This window comes from Engraulis encrasicolus, chromosome 8 (genome assembly GCF_034702125.1).
Source record: "Engraulis encrasicolus isolate BLACKSEA-1 chromosome 8, IST_EnEncr_1.0, whole genome shotgun sequence".
NCBI lineage: Eukaryota > Metazoa > Chordata > Actinopteri > Clupeiformes > Engraulidae > Engraulis > Engraulis encrasicolus.
Genome location: NC_085864.1, coordinates 44,423,691 through 44,436,190, shown reverse-complemented (window position 1 = coordinate 44,436,190; position 12,500 = coordinate 44,423,691). Strand labels below are relative to the sequence as shown.

Here is a 12,500-nt window from a genome sequence, read left to right as displayed (position 1 = left end):
TGTACTTACTTAAAGGTGGGGTTGCAGGTTAACCATTTTAAGAAAATGTACTATTATGACATCAGGTTGGGGGTTCCGCAGGCTCATAGGAGTCTATGCAGAACCTTAGAATCCTGGGGGAGTTCCCCCAACGTGATGTCATACCTGCAACCCCACCTTTAACCCCATCACGCCATTCAGCGCATGGGGCAGCAACGCTACACATCACTATGTCAGTCAGTCTATGTGTTGGGAAGGTTTTAGGAGGGTTTGCACATGACCTAGACTACATGTGGATCTTATTTGTACTAGAACGAGTACTGCATAGATCTGCCCTACAAAGGCAAAGTGCAGTAACTACAGTACTACACATTTTGTCATACTTGAGTTTAGACATAAAATGGGCCTCATAACACCTCCTTCATCATGTGATAAAGCCTTATGGTCCAAATGTGTCCCTTTTTTAGAGATATTGCTGTCGAGTCTGCAGTAATATCCAACCTAATACCAGGCTTTGACGCTTTTTTTCTCTGTTTCAATGTTGGTGTAGTTCAGGGGTGGGGAACCTTTTTCATTCGAAGAGCCACTTCAAATTTCTTCAAGGGCCGTAAAAGTCCTCTGAGGGCCGTACTATGAACACAAATCAGGATTTCCCCCATGCATTTCAGGCCTATATTGAAGGCAGACACCTTTAAAACAGACCCCACATTCTCTAGGTCCCCTGAATATAACTTAATTGTATAGGAAATGTAATTTCTAAGATTCCTTTACAAAACACGCCCTATTTCATGTGAAGCTGCATAACATTAAAATGATCTCGGGGGCCGGATAAAACGGCCTAAAGGGCCGCAAACGGCCCTCCAGACATAGGTTCCTCACCCCTGGCGTAGTTACTGAACGTTGCCAGGGCAGAGATGTTTTATGACATATTGCACCTTAGAAGGTACAGTACATGATTTAAAAAGGTACACCTTGTTAGGTTGGGTAATTGGCCCACAAAAGCACACTTGCCCCTGCAACGAATCAATTTTTACTTCCCTTCAGTTCGCCTCACTTCACTTAGGTACACAGTGGTGGTTATTCCACTGCTCTGTCTGTGTGTACAGTACAGTACATAGTACATACCCACCCACAGCCCATCCACAGCCTGTGAGCTGGACTGAGCTAGCTTTGCCTAGCCTGGCAGGGCAGACAGTGGAGTATTGTACTGGGTCCGACCCAGTGGAAACACGGGGGAGACAGGAGAGCGTGGTTATGTTTTTAGTGGAGAGAGAGAGAGAGAGAGAGAGAGAGAGAGAGAGAGAGAGAGAGAGAGAGAGAGAGAGAGGGGAGAGAGAGAGAGAGAGAGAGAGAGAGAGAGAGGAGAGAGAGAGAGAGAGAGAGAGAGAGAGAGAGAAGAGAGAGAGAGAGAGAGAGAGAGAGAGAGAGAGAGAGAGAGAGAGAGAGAGAGAGAGAAAGAGAGAGGACCTGGGCTATGACCGCTACTTTCCACAGTTCCCTGAGCCTCAGCATTCAGAACTGCAGCCCAGATGGAGAGAGGGCTGGAGAAGAAAGAACAGAAAGCACCCGCTGTTCTCTCTCTCTCTCTCTCTCTCTCTCTCTCTCTCTCTCTCTCTCTCTCTCTCTCTCTCTCTCTCTCTCTCTCTCTCTCTCTCTCTCTCTCTCTCTCTCTCTCTCACACACACTTTCGCCTACTTTCGCTCTATCCTTCTCCATCTTAGTTTCGGTGTGCTTCTCAGTCTTAATTGTAATTCTCAGTCTGTTTCTGTTTATCTCCGTTCTCTCTTCAACTCTCTCTCCCACACACTTTTGCTTTTTTTTCCTGTCTGTGTGTCTTCGTTTTTGTGTGTTTGTCTGTCCTCCTAATTGTAATTCACTCTCTGCTTCTATTAATCTCTGTTGACTCTCTCTCTCTCTCTCTCTCTCTCTCTCTCTCTCTCTCTCTCTCTCTCTCTCTCTCTCTCTCTCTCTCTCGCTTTCTCTCTCGCTTTCTCTGTGTTTCGCTTTTCTCTTTCGCAGTCCTCATTTTCATGCTCTCTGCGCTGCTGTTGCTCTCCACCTCTATACTATTCATCCCATGCATTTCCTACAATTTGTCTGTTTCACTTTTCTTGTTTCCAGTCATCCTCCTCCTTCGCTCTCTCTCGCTCTCGCTCTCTCTCTCTCTCTCTCTCTCTCTCTCTCTCTCTCTCTCTCTCTCTCTCGTACTGGATTGTTTGATTGTGCTCTACTTGTGATATATATTGCAAACTACCATGGTAACAATTGTATTACACCAAGCCCATAATAAACAGTATGCCTATATAGTGCAACCACTCAGATCCACTGAAAAAATATAGAGATTTTTCTTTACTGTGAGGGTTTCCATCATTCACAAAAAGGCCCTTAAACACACCGCCCCATACCATATAAACATGTATCATGTTGTTATGGTTATGGCACGCGGTATGAGCACCGACATTCATATGAACCAAAGGGATGTGTAAAAATATAAAACGACACTTTTTACGGTTATGGTTGGCGAAACTGGAGGGTCTCCACCTATCCACTCTACTTAACGTCAGCTGTGGTTGGAAAGGATTGGAAATGTTAGTAACCATAGGCAGGGAAGCCAACAGGGAGGGACAAAGGGGTCACTTGTCCCGGGCCCAGGGCGAGAGAGAGGGGACCCAGAATTGGATCCTCATAACACTGTATGTATTGGGTTTTGGGGCCCTTTCGTATGTTTTTGTCCTGGGCCCAGCCAAAGCTGTCAGCGGCCCAGATCATGGGCACTCAGAAGGGCCTCTCATTTCCTCCCAATGCTGCCCTGAGGAAATGGTGTCAATGTGCAATGTGAGTCATTAGATTACTTCATGGAAAAGATGCCATGTCACTATGACACGCTGTCACACATGCAGACACACTGACTACATGTTTGTAGGCATCACTGACAAATAGATGGACAGACAGACAGACAGACAGACAGACAGACAGACAGACAGACAGACAGACAGACAGACAGACAGACAGACAGACAGACAGACAGACAGACAGACACACACACACACACACACACACACACACACACACACACACACACACACACACACACACACACACACACACACACACACACACACACACACACACACACACACACACACACCAGCATCATAAAAAGGCATGTTACCAACACGCAAGCCCCCCCTTGTCAGTGGGCCTGCACACGCACACACACACACACACACACACACACACACACACACACACACACACACACACACACACACACACACACACACACACACACACACACACACACACACACACACACACACACACACACACACACACACACTACAACATACAACAATAACAACATTTTCGTAACCGAAACCAGTTGATTATCTTTCCCACCTTCCCTGCAGCATAACTTTCCAGCATCCATTACCTACTTGCTAGTGTATGCACTTGCCAGTCAGACCAAAGACATAACACTGCCAAGGGCGAAGGGCCACCTTTTAGTGTGGCTCTTTTTATTTATTTTTTTAACAAAAAATTGGAACCCAACCTGGAAGCTTTTGCTGTCATTCCGAATTAAGCTCAGACACACTAACCTGCCCACTGCCCAGCCGTGTAAGTGCTGTACTTTTACCCTTGGCTGCTTTCCCCACCCGTATGTAAAATAACTAGGAAGAACTTCTCTTTCGCTGTGTAATTCAGTGGTGGCAGTGTTAACACTTACAGATCCTACTCTAGGTGTTGAATTAACACTGCCACCACTGAACCAACCAGAGGAATGTTGTGCGCCTCTAACTGTTGGGAATTAACAGTGGAACACACTGCAACACACACAAACAGAAACAAGTTTCCCATAAGCAACGCTGATTATCATTTTTCCCACCTGTCCTGTAGCCATAGCTTTTCTCCATTCATAAGTCCTTGTTACAGAATGCACTTCCCAATCTGACCAGAAACATAACACAAGGACAAAGGGCCACCTTCAAATGTGGGTCTCTTTTTAAATAAACCTGAAACCCAGGGGCACCTGGCTGCGCGGAGGGAAAGTTACAACTGTTCTAAGGGCCTGACAATGACATTGGGTCCTTTTCAGAGCTAATAGACCTATCATATTCAAATTATTTCAGGAGCTGTTGTGGAACCCCTTCCGGAAGTCTCTGCCATCACTCGCAATTAGGCGGAGATTTGGGCTGAGACACACTTAAGGCGGATTCATACTTGGCGTGACTGGCGCTACCCTCCTTCATACCTCACTCGCGACGATGGCGCGCGCCGTCACGTGACCCAAAATGACGTCACACGCCGTGGCGCGAGCTGCCGTGGCGCGAGTTCGTGCACCCCACATTTTTTGTAACTTGGCGTGCGCCACCAGCGACCATGTAGGTAGACAAAGCAGGAGTTGCGAAAAGAGGCTACAGCTACTGTAGGCTACTACAGAATGGATTCTGCATCATTGTGAGGATAATAAAATGCCCCAGAGAGTTATTTTATCTTCTCCCTTAAATGTTGTTCATTGAAACAATTGTTTACTTTGTTCAGAAGCACGTTGTGTTTCTCTCATGAACAGCAGAGGGCACTTCCGAAAATGCGAGCGAAAGCCTGTTTGAAGTATGAATAGTCTGGCGCAAGTGATGACGTCATTGATGGTTCTCGCGCCAAACGCGCCAAAGTGCGCACGTGAAGTATGCAGAGCCCTTTACCTGCCAGCTGTGTAGTACTGTACTATATTTGTTCCCAAACTGGGGGCCGGGACCCTAAGGGGGTGGCAGGCACTGCAGAGGGGTTGTGAACAGAAGGGACTGTTTGCATAAAACCTTCAATATATTATTTTATAACCATTCCATACATTGTTAGTAACAATGTTCACTTCAATGAGTGATGCATGTATTTACCTTTCCTGTGATTTACATTCAAGTTTAGCAAAAAACATGAACAACAGTCTTGCATTTGGATAAAGTGAGGTGGGGGACCACAACAATATTCTTAGGTCCAAGAAGTGGTCCCAGCAGAAAAAGTGTGGGAACCACTGCTGAAGTGCACTTGGCTTACCCTTGGCTGCTTTCTCCACCAGGATGCTAAATAAGCAGAACCAATGTCTCTGTGGTGGTGAACTCTGTGGTGACCTATGTGGTTCACTACTTCTCCTTGACTGCTTTTGCCAGTCTGTGGTGCTACTGTGTGCTTCAAGGAGGAAGGAATAAGATAGGGGAGGAGACAGGTGATGTTGTATGGAGTGGTGTGGTGTTTTGTTGTGCGCTGATGGGCGGTGATGTGGTGTGTGTAATAAAATAAGGACGGTAAATGATGGTGGTGTTAGGAATGTGGATGTGAGGGGAACACACCTTGGAGGTGTGGTGTGTGGTGTGTGGTGTGGTGTGGTGTGTTGAGGTTTGCAGAGGTGTGGTAGGGTTTTTTATGTTGTGTGGCATGAAGTTGTGTGGTGTGGTGTGGTGTGGAGTTTGGTGGGCAGTGGTGTGATGGTGTTTAAGCGACCTTGGGTTCCTTGAAAGGCGCTATATTATATTATTATTATTATTATTATTATTATTATTATTATTATTATTATTATTATTATTATTATTATTATGTGAGTTGGTGTGTCTGCCTGACTCTCTAAATGTGCTATTTATGCAGAGAGTGACTGGATAATACTTTATTTTAGGGATACATAAGCACTAATACATACAATGTTAATGCTTGCATAAGTACCTTGTAAGGCATGTACTAAGCAAATGCTAAGGCCTACTAGGTCCTTACTAAGGTTAAAATGGTAATAAATCCCTTATTGTGCATGAACAAGACATTTGCAAATACATGCTTAACAAATGTTTGATTTTGCTTTGTACATGCCTTACAAGTTACTTATACAGGAACTTTGTATGTATTAGTGCTAATAGATGTATCACTAAAATAAAGTGTTATCCAGTGGCTGGATAGATGGGGTAAGATGAGGTCAGATGCAGTGGTGCAGTTTGGTTTGTCTCTCTGCCTAAATCTGTGGGCTCCCTATTGTGCTCGTGTGGTTCGCTGAGTTGGGGCGCTGAGTTACAGTAAGGCAAGGATGTGATATCAGTGGGGTGTGATGTCAGAGGATGCGTCTGGCTGGCTGGCTGACAAGGTAAACTCAGGTGATGTGTTGGCATGAGGTGAAGTGGTGTGCTTGCCTGCCTGCCTGTCCGTCTGAATCCCTGGGTGCCCCTGTGCTCATTGAGAAGAGTGGAGGAAGACGTGCGAATATGAGCATTGTAGGGAATGGATGCTGGGAAGAGGCGATGTTTCTGTCTGGCTGGATATACTGTTTGGGCCTGCTGTTATCCTCATTATTTTGAGGAGCATGTCAATCAATAGGTGAGGTGAGGTGAGGTGAGGTGAGGTGAGACGAGGCAGCGTGTCGGCGTGGCTGAATCCATGGGTACTGTAGAGTGCTCATTGAGAAGAGAGTAGAGTACAGTAGAGCACTTTTATTAATCCCGAGGGAAATTAAGGTGTCTGACAGCTTGCGTAAATGCACAGATACAAAACACACACAAAGACATAATACACATTGTTGCACATTGCAGTAAAACATAAAGCACACACTTGACTACAGCAATCAGCTTCACATCAGTTCACATAGGCTACCCAAACATGCGAACACACACACACACACACACACACACACACACACACACACACACACACACACACACACACACACACACACACACACACACACACACACACACACACACACACACACACACACACACACACACACACACACACACACACACACACACTCAACCAGTCAGCCACGCGGTAAGGTCCTGAAAAAAAAGTACAAGTCCTGGGTGATTGTCCTGTGTTAAGAGTCTCTCAGTGCAGTAAAAAAAGAGGGTGATGAGGGGGGAAGATGGACTCAGTACACTCTTAGAAAGGCTGGGTTAAAAATAACCCAAAAACAACCCAGCGCTGGGTCAAAAATGACATAAACCCATTATGGGTTGGAATAACCAAGCATGCTGGGTTACACATTTTAACCCTGTTCATTGGGTTAAGTTGGGTTGTGAAATTAACCCAGCAGATGGGTTGAAACAACTTTATTGTAGGGTTGATCTAACCGAATGTTTGGGTTGCAAAAATTAAGTAAAATCATGGGTAAACCAAAACTCTTACTGCCATGAATGGTTTGCCACCACCTATGCTAAAGCAATGCTGGAATGATAAATTAATTTAAGTAATTAGTCAGCCTTGCTCAAGCATAGAGGCAGGGAAAATGTTAACAAAAAGTGGCAGTAAGAATTTTGGTTTACCCAAGTTATTGTCACTTATGCTTATTCAATCTCATTATGCAATATCAATTAATAACTACCTCATGCAGACACATACCACACAGATACAGCTTATTTCAAATCGAAAGTCAGTTTATTTGATATGCAATTAAAATACACATCAATATCCCAGTAGGTATTAAAGGCAAAAAAAAAACACAGACTGTATAGGAAACACACATGACTTCTAACTTAAAATTAAGTGATCCTGCCTGAATCTTCTAAATTTTGGTTTGAGAGCAGGGCGAATCTGATGGTCTGACAAGGCTGAAGCTAACTTAAAATGACAATAACCTGAAAATACAACACTGACATTCTTACAAACTCAGGCAGCCTCTAACTGACATGTTAATGAATATAAAAACAGTGTCATCCATAAAAGGTGTGTGTGTTTGTGTGTGTGTGTGTGTGTGTGTGTGCGCGCGCGCGCGCTACTGGCACTCTCCTTGGTTGTGTGCAGAGTCAGGGCAGGGCTCAATATCTCCCTCAGTCAACGTGTCCTCATGGGAGAAGGTGGCAACCAGAGTGACACTAAGGGAAGTGGGAAAAAAAAGTTTTGATATGTGGGCTGTCAGATTCTTTTAACACATTTGAAACACATACCACGGAAAACAAAATAATACAACATTAACATAACTATGGATCTGATTAACATAATATTTGACAAACATTTTGTACAGATTTATCTTATTTTACTGACCTCTAGCAGCTCTAGACAGCTTCCATCCAGCAGCAAAGAGTCCCTGGCCATCTTCTCAGCTGCAAAGGAGAGATTAACACACAACATAACCATAACTATGCATCTCTGATTAACAGAGTGTGATTCAGACTGTTAGATGTTTGAAACTCACATACATTTTGTGTAGATTTTTTAACATCTGCTCACCTTTAGAATCTGTTGGTCTTTCTCAGCATTTTCCAACATGGTCCTACAAGGGGGCTTAATGTACTGCAACTAGACCGCTTCCATCCAGCAGTAAGGAATCCTGGCCATCTTCTCTGAAAAGCAGAATAATCACAAAAAACATGACTGCATCTCTGATTAACACTGTGAGATACACAGATTGTTTTAAGTTGAACTAAAATTGTGCATACACACAGTTAATACTAATTTAGATTTCATAAACAGATTCCCATCATAATTCACTGTGCCTGCATATATTCTGTTGCACATGAGCGTGAGCTACTTCACTGGCCTGAGCCCACTCATATTCTTGTGACACACCAAATTTCAAGTCTTATTACAGTATGTATTAATGGTGCATGTGGGCCAACTGTAATACACATTTCAAATGATCTCGCAGGCCGAATAAAAGGACTCGGCCAGTTTTGACCCCTGGGCCTTAGTTTGACATCCCTGGTGTAAATGTATGCTCACTTTTAAAAACCGTTGGTCTTTCTCAGCATTTTCCGACACGGTCCTACAAGGGGAATCAATGTAACTAGACAGCTTCCGTCCAGCAGCAATCCTGGCCATCTTCTCGGCTGAAAAACAAAATAAAACACAAAACATACATCTCTGATTAACACTGTGAGATACACAGATTGTTTTATCTTTGACACATTCATTTTGTGTAGATTTGTAACATTTTACTCACCTCTACCAACTCTATCTGGCTCCCATCTATCAACAAGGAGTCCTGGCCATCTTCTTTGCTGCGAAAGAGAGATTAACACACAACATAAACACTATGGGTCTCAGGATAAAATATGAAACTCAAACAAACATTTAAAAACACATAGGCTACATTTTGTGTAAATTCATTCAATTCAAGTTTGCTCACCTTCAGAAACTGACTAGTTCCACTTATTTTCAGACATGGGGGTCGCGTACAGTAACAAGACAGCTCCACCCAGCAACAGGGTCCCTGGCTATCTTCTCAACTGCAAAGCAAAATATAACACAACATAAACATTAGGCTTTTCATCTCTGATAAACAGTGTGAAACAGACTGACATTTGAAACACACATACAACTTTTAAACTTAAACCCACCCAGTAGCCTACCTCACTTCTATCTTTTGATTTATCTTAGAGATGTACACACAATAATGGGAGCGTACCTATGTTCCCCGGGTCCAGCTTCCGTCCAGCAGCAATCCTGGCCATCTTCTCGGCTGAAAAACAAAATAAAACACACAACATACAGCTCTGATTAACACTGTGAGATACACAGATTGTTTTATCTTTGACACATTCATTTTGTGTTGATTTGTAACATTTTACTCACCTCTACCAACTCTATCTGGCTCCCATCTATCAACAAGGAGTCCTGGCCATCTTCTTTGCTGCGAAAGAGAGATTAACACACAACATAAACACTATGGGTCTCAGGATAAAATATGAAACTTAAACAAATAGATTTTTGACATTTAAAAATACATAGGCTACATTTTGTGTAAATTCATTCAATTCAAGTTTGCTCACCTTCAGAAACCGACTAGTTCCACTTATTTTCAGACATGGGGGTCACGTACAGTAACAAGACAGCTCCACCCAGCAACAGGGTCCCTGGCTATCTTCTCAACTGCAAAGCAAAATATAACACAAAATAAACATTAAGCTATTCATCTCTGATAAACAGTGTGAAATAGACTGACATTTGAAACACACATACAACTTTTAAACTTAAACCCACCCAGTAGCCTACCTCACTTCTATCTTTTGATTTATCTTAGAGATGTACACACAATAATGGCAGCGTACCTACAGTATGTTCCCCGGGTCCTATGTTCCCCGGGTCTTATGTTCCCCTGTCTTTGTATGGGAATGGGGAACATAGGACCCTTTTTTCTAAAAAAGGGTTCTATGTTCCCCGCATTATATGTTTCCGAGTTTTCAAATTGTGCCCTTTCCAAAACCATCCCTAAACCTAACCTGTCAGAAATGCAATGTTTCTCAGTTGTAAATTTGTGCCCTGACCAAAACTATCCCTAAACCTAACCTGTCAGAGGTGCAACAACAACCTGTGCTTTGGCATGCGGCAGCAGTCTACTTGGAAGCAGCATAGGACCCTATGTTCCCCAGTAGTTCTAGAGGGGAACATAGGGATGACCCCCACAATAATAGAACTATGTATGTTAGGCCTACTGATTTGCTTACCATGCTTACCATAAGGACAAAAGCTTAAACAGCACGCACACACACAAGTTCAAAACATGCTTCCTTGACAACCCCCTTTTACATGAACATGAAAAGGGCAACATGGGTGTATCATTAATGTATATCCAAACAACTCTAGCCTCAACAAAGTAACATTTGTTGCTAGCACGTTAGCATGTATGCTAGCGGCATTTTAAAGCAGAGAAAAGTAGCTAGTTTTTTCCTCTGGTGTTAGATGCTATAGCCTACAGTGTGATATTAACTGGAAAGGTTATGGCTAAACTTACATCAAAACGAATTCATAATGAAACAGAGTTCGTTTCTACAGTAAACCAAGCACCCAATGAAGCAGACATTTTGCAACAAACTTGCAAACAAACCATGATTCTTGTTGTTAACCCGTTAGCATAACGCTAACCGTTAGCATAATGCTAACGGCATTAGTAAACCAGACTGCTGGTGTTAACTTCAGATGCCACTGATGTAACTCGAACAGGACATGTTATACACTTAAAAACGAAGTTACATTTGTAAATAGAGTCGATTTCTAACAAGAAACTAAGCTCCCAACGAACTGAACATAGTTGTGAAGTGGCAGTGGGACCTACCTGTGTGTAGTATGCGAAATCATTTCAAATCACTATAGCAACCATAAACAATACAACGGTTTTGCTATTCCCTGTCAATTATGTATTGAAATTATGAAAAAAATTACATGATGGGACTAAAACAATGAACTTACCTTACATAGGGCTTTAATTTCACCGACTTCTTGAACATTTTCTGCAGCGTGGCCCATATTGTCAGTTGAAATTTGAAACGATCTTTCACGGACATCAGAGCAGTCTCGTAACCCAATGAAATGGGTTACTGGCTGGGTTAACATTATGGGTTAAAACTACCCAAAACTACCCAACCCGTACCTAACCCAGCGTTTTGGGTTACAAAAATAACCCAGCATTTTTCTGAGTGTAAGAGAGGAAAGCCAAGGTATAAGATGCTGTGTCTGTCTGGCTAGGTGGGGAGTGGAGCAGGGCTTGACATTGGCACCTGCCAACCGGCCATATGGGCTACTGGTAAAACATGGTTGTGGCTAGCTACAATTTCAGTCTTGCGAGCCACTTTGGTAGGTAACTTATTCTTTGGCATGACAAATCACAGTATTTGCATTAATTCATTGTATATAAATTCAAAAATATTCTAAAGAGAAAAAAAAACTGACAACAACACTGCGGCTAGCAGAAAGGCTGAGTGGCTAGTGACCATTAGCCACAGTAGCCACAGAGCAGAAGAGTTAACATCAAGTTGTTATGTGGCGATGTGAGCGAATGGGTAGGGTAAGGTCATGTGAGGTTCTGTGTCTGCCTGTCTGAATCCAGAGGGAGTTTATTGTGCTCATTGAGAAGAGTGGGGGGAGGGAACATGAGATGACACACACAGCTGTTTCTGTCTGGCTGAATGTATTGGACCTGCTATGGTAGGCCAGTTAGGAACACTCGGTGCTGTTTCCGTCTGATTGCAATGGGCACGGCTCGCTATTATTCTCACATAGTGAAGAGCACGGGTGGTGTGGGGAGTTGAGAGTATGGGTGAGGTGAGGTAAAGTAAAATGATACTGGAGTGATATCAGATGCTGTGTCTGACTGTCTGCCACATCTGATGTTGGTCATTTTTCAAGCATGGGTGGTGGGGATGGAAGTGGAGTAAGATAAGGTCAGATGAGGTAGGGTACTCATTATGTTAATCCTAAGACATAACATTGCAATACAACATACATTGCCAGATGGGTCAGATATACACATACATTACAGCAGTGATTCTCAAAGTGTGGTCCGGGGACCACTGGTGGTCCGCAATAGAGCTCAGGTGGTCCACAAGGGGATTTTTACTTTTCTAAGACAAGCTAGCAGTAGGCTATATTTGTAACACAATTACAACCCTAACATAGTTGATGCCTTATTTTCACCACGATAAGACAGGCTTGTAAATGTGAATAAAAAGTAATCTGCATCAAAATAAGCAGTGTCAAATTTGCACCCCTCAACTGTCAATTCAGTTGACAAGTGGTCCCTGAACATTTTTGGGGAGACCAAGTGGTCCTCGGTC

At 43.3% G+C, this 12,500-nt stretch overlaps 1 protein-coding gene and 1 long non-coding RNA gene across 11 annotated transcripts in view; one reads left to right on the top strand and one right to left on the bottom strand.

The window, feature by feature from the left end:
• rap1gap2a (RAP1 GTPase activating protein 2a) overlaps positions 1-12,500 on the top strand; it is a 197,021-nt gene that overhangs the window by 108,841 nt on the left and 75,680 nt on the right. The window lies entirely within an intron of this gene.
• LOC134453722 (uncharacterized) lies at positions 7,272-11,328 on the bottom strand. Of its 2 annotated transcripts, none has more exons than XR_010035712.1 (10): positions 11,137-11,328; positions 9,720-9,819; positions 9,523-9,580; positions 9,356-9,409; positions 9,077-9,176; positions 8,891-8,948; positions 8,671-8,777; positions 8,179-8,291; positions 7,993-8,051; positions 7,272-7,823 (listed from the first exon to the last, which is right to left on the bottom strand). It is a non-coding gene; the product is annotated as an uncharacterized LOC134453722 (long non-coding RNA). The 2 variants fall into 2 exon arrangements; XR_010035713.1 differs by having other exon boundaries at positions 11,142-11,328.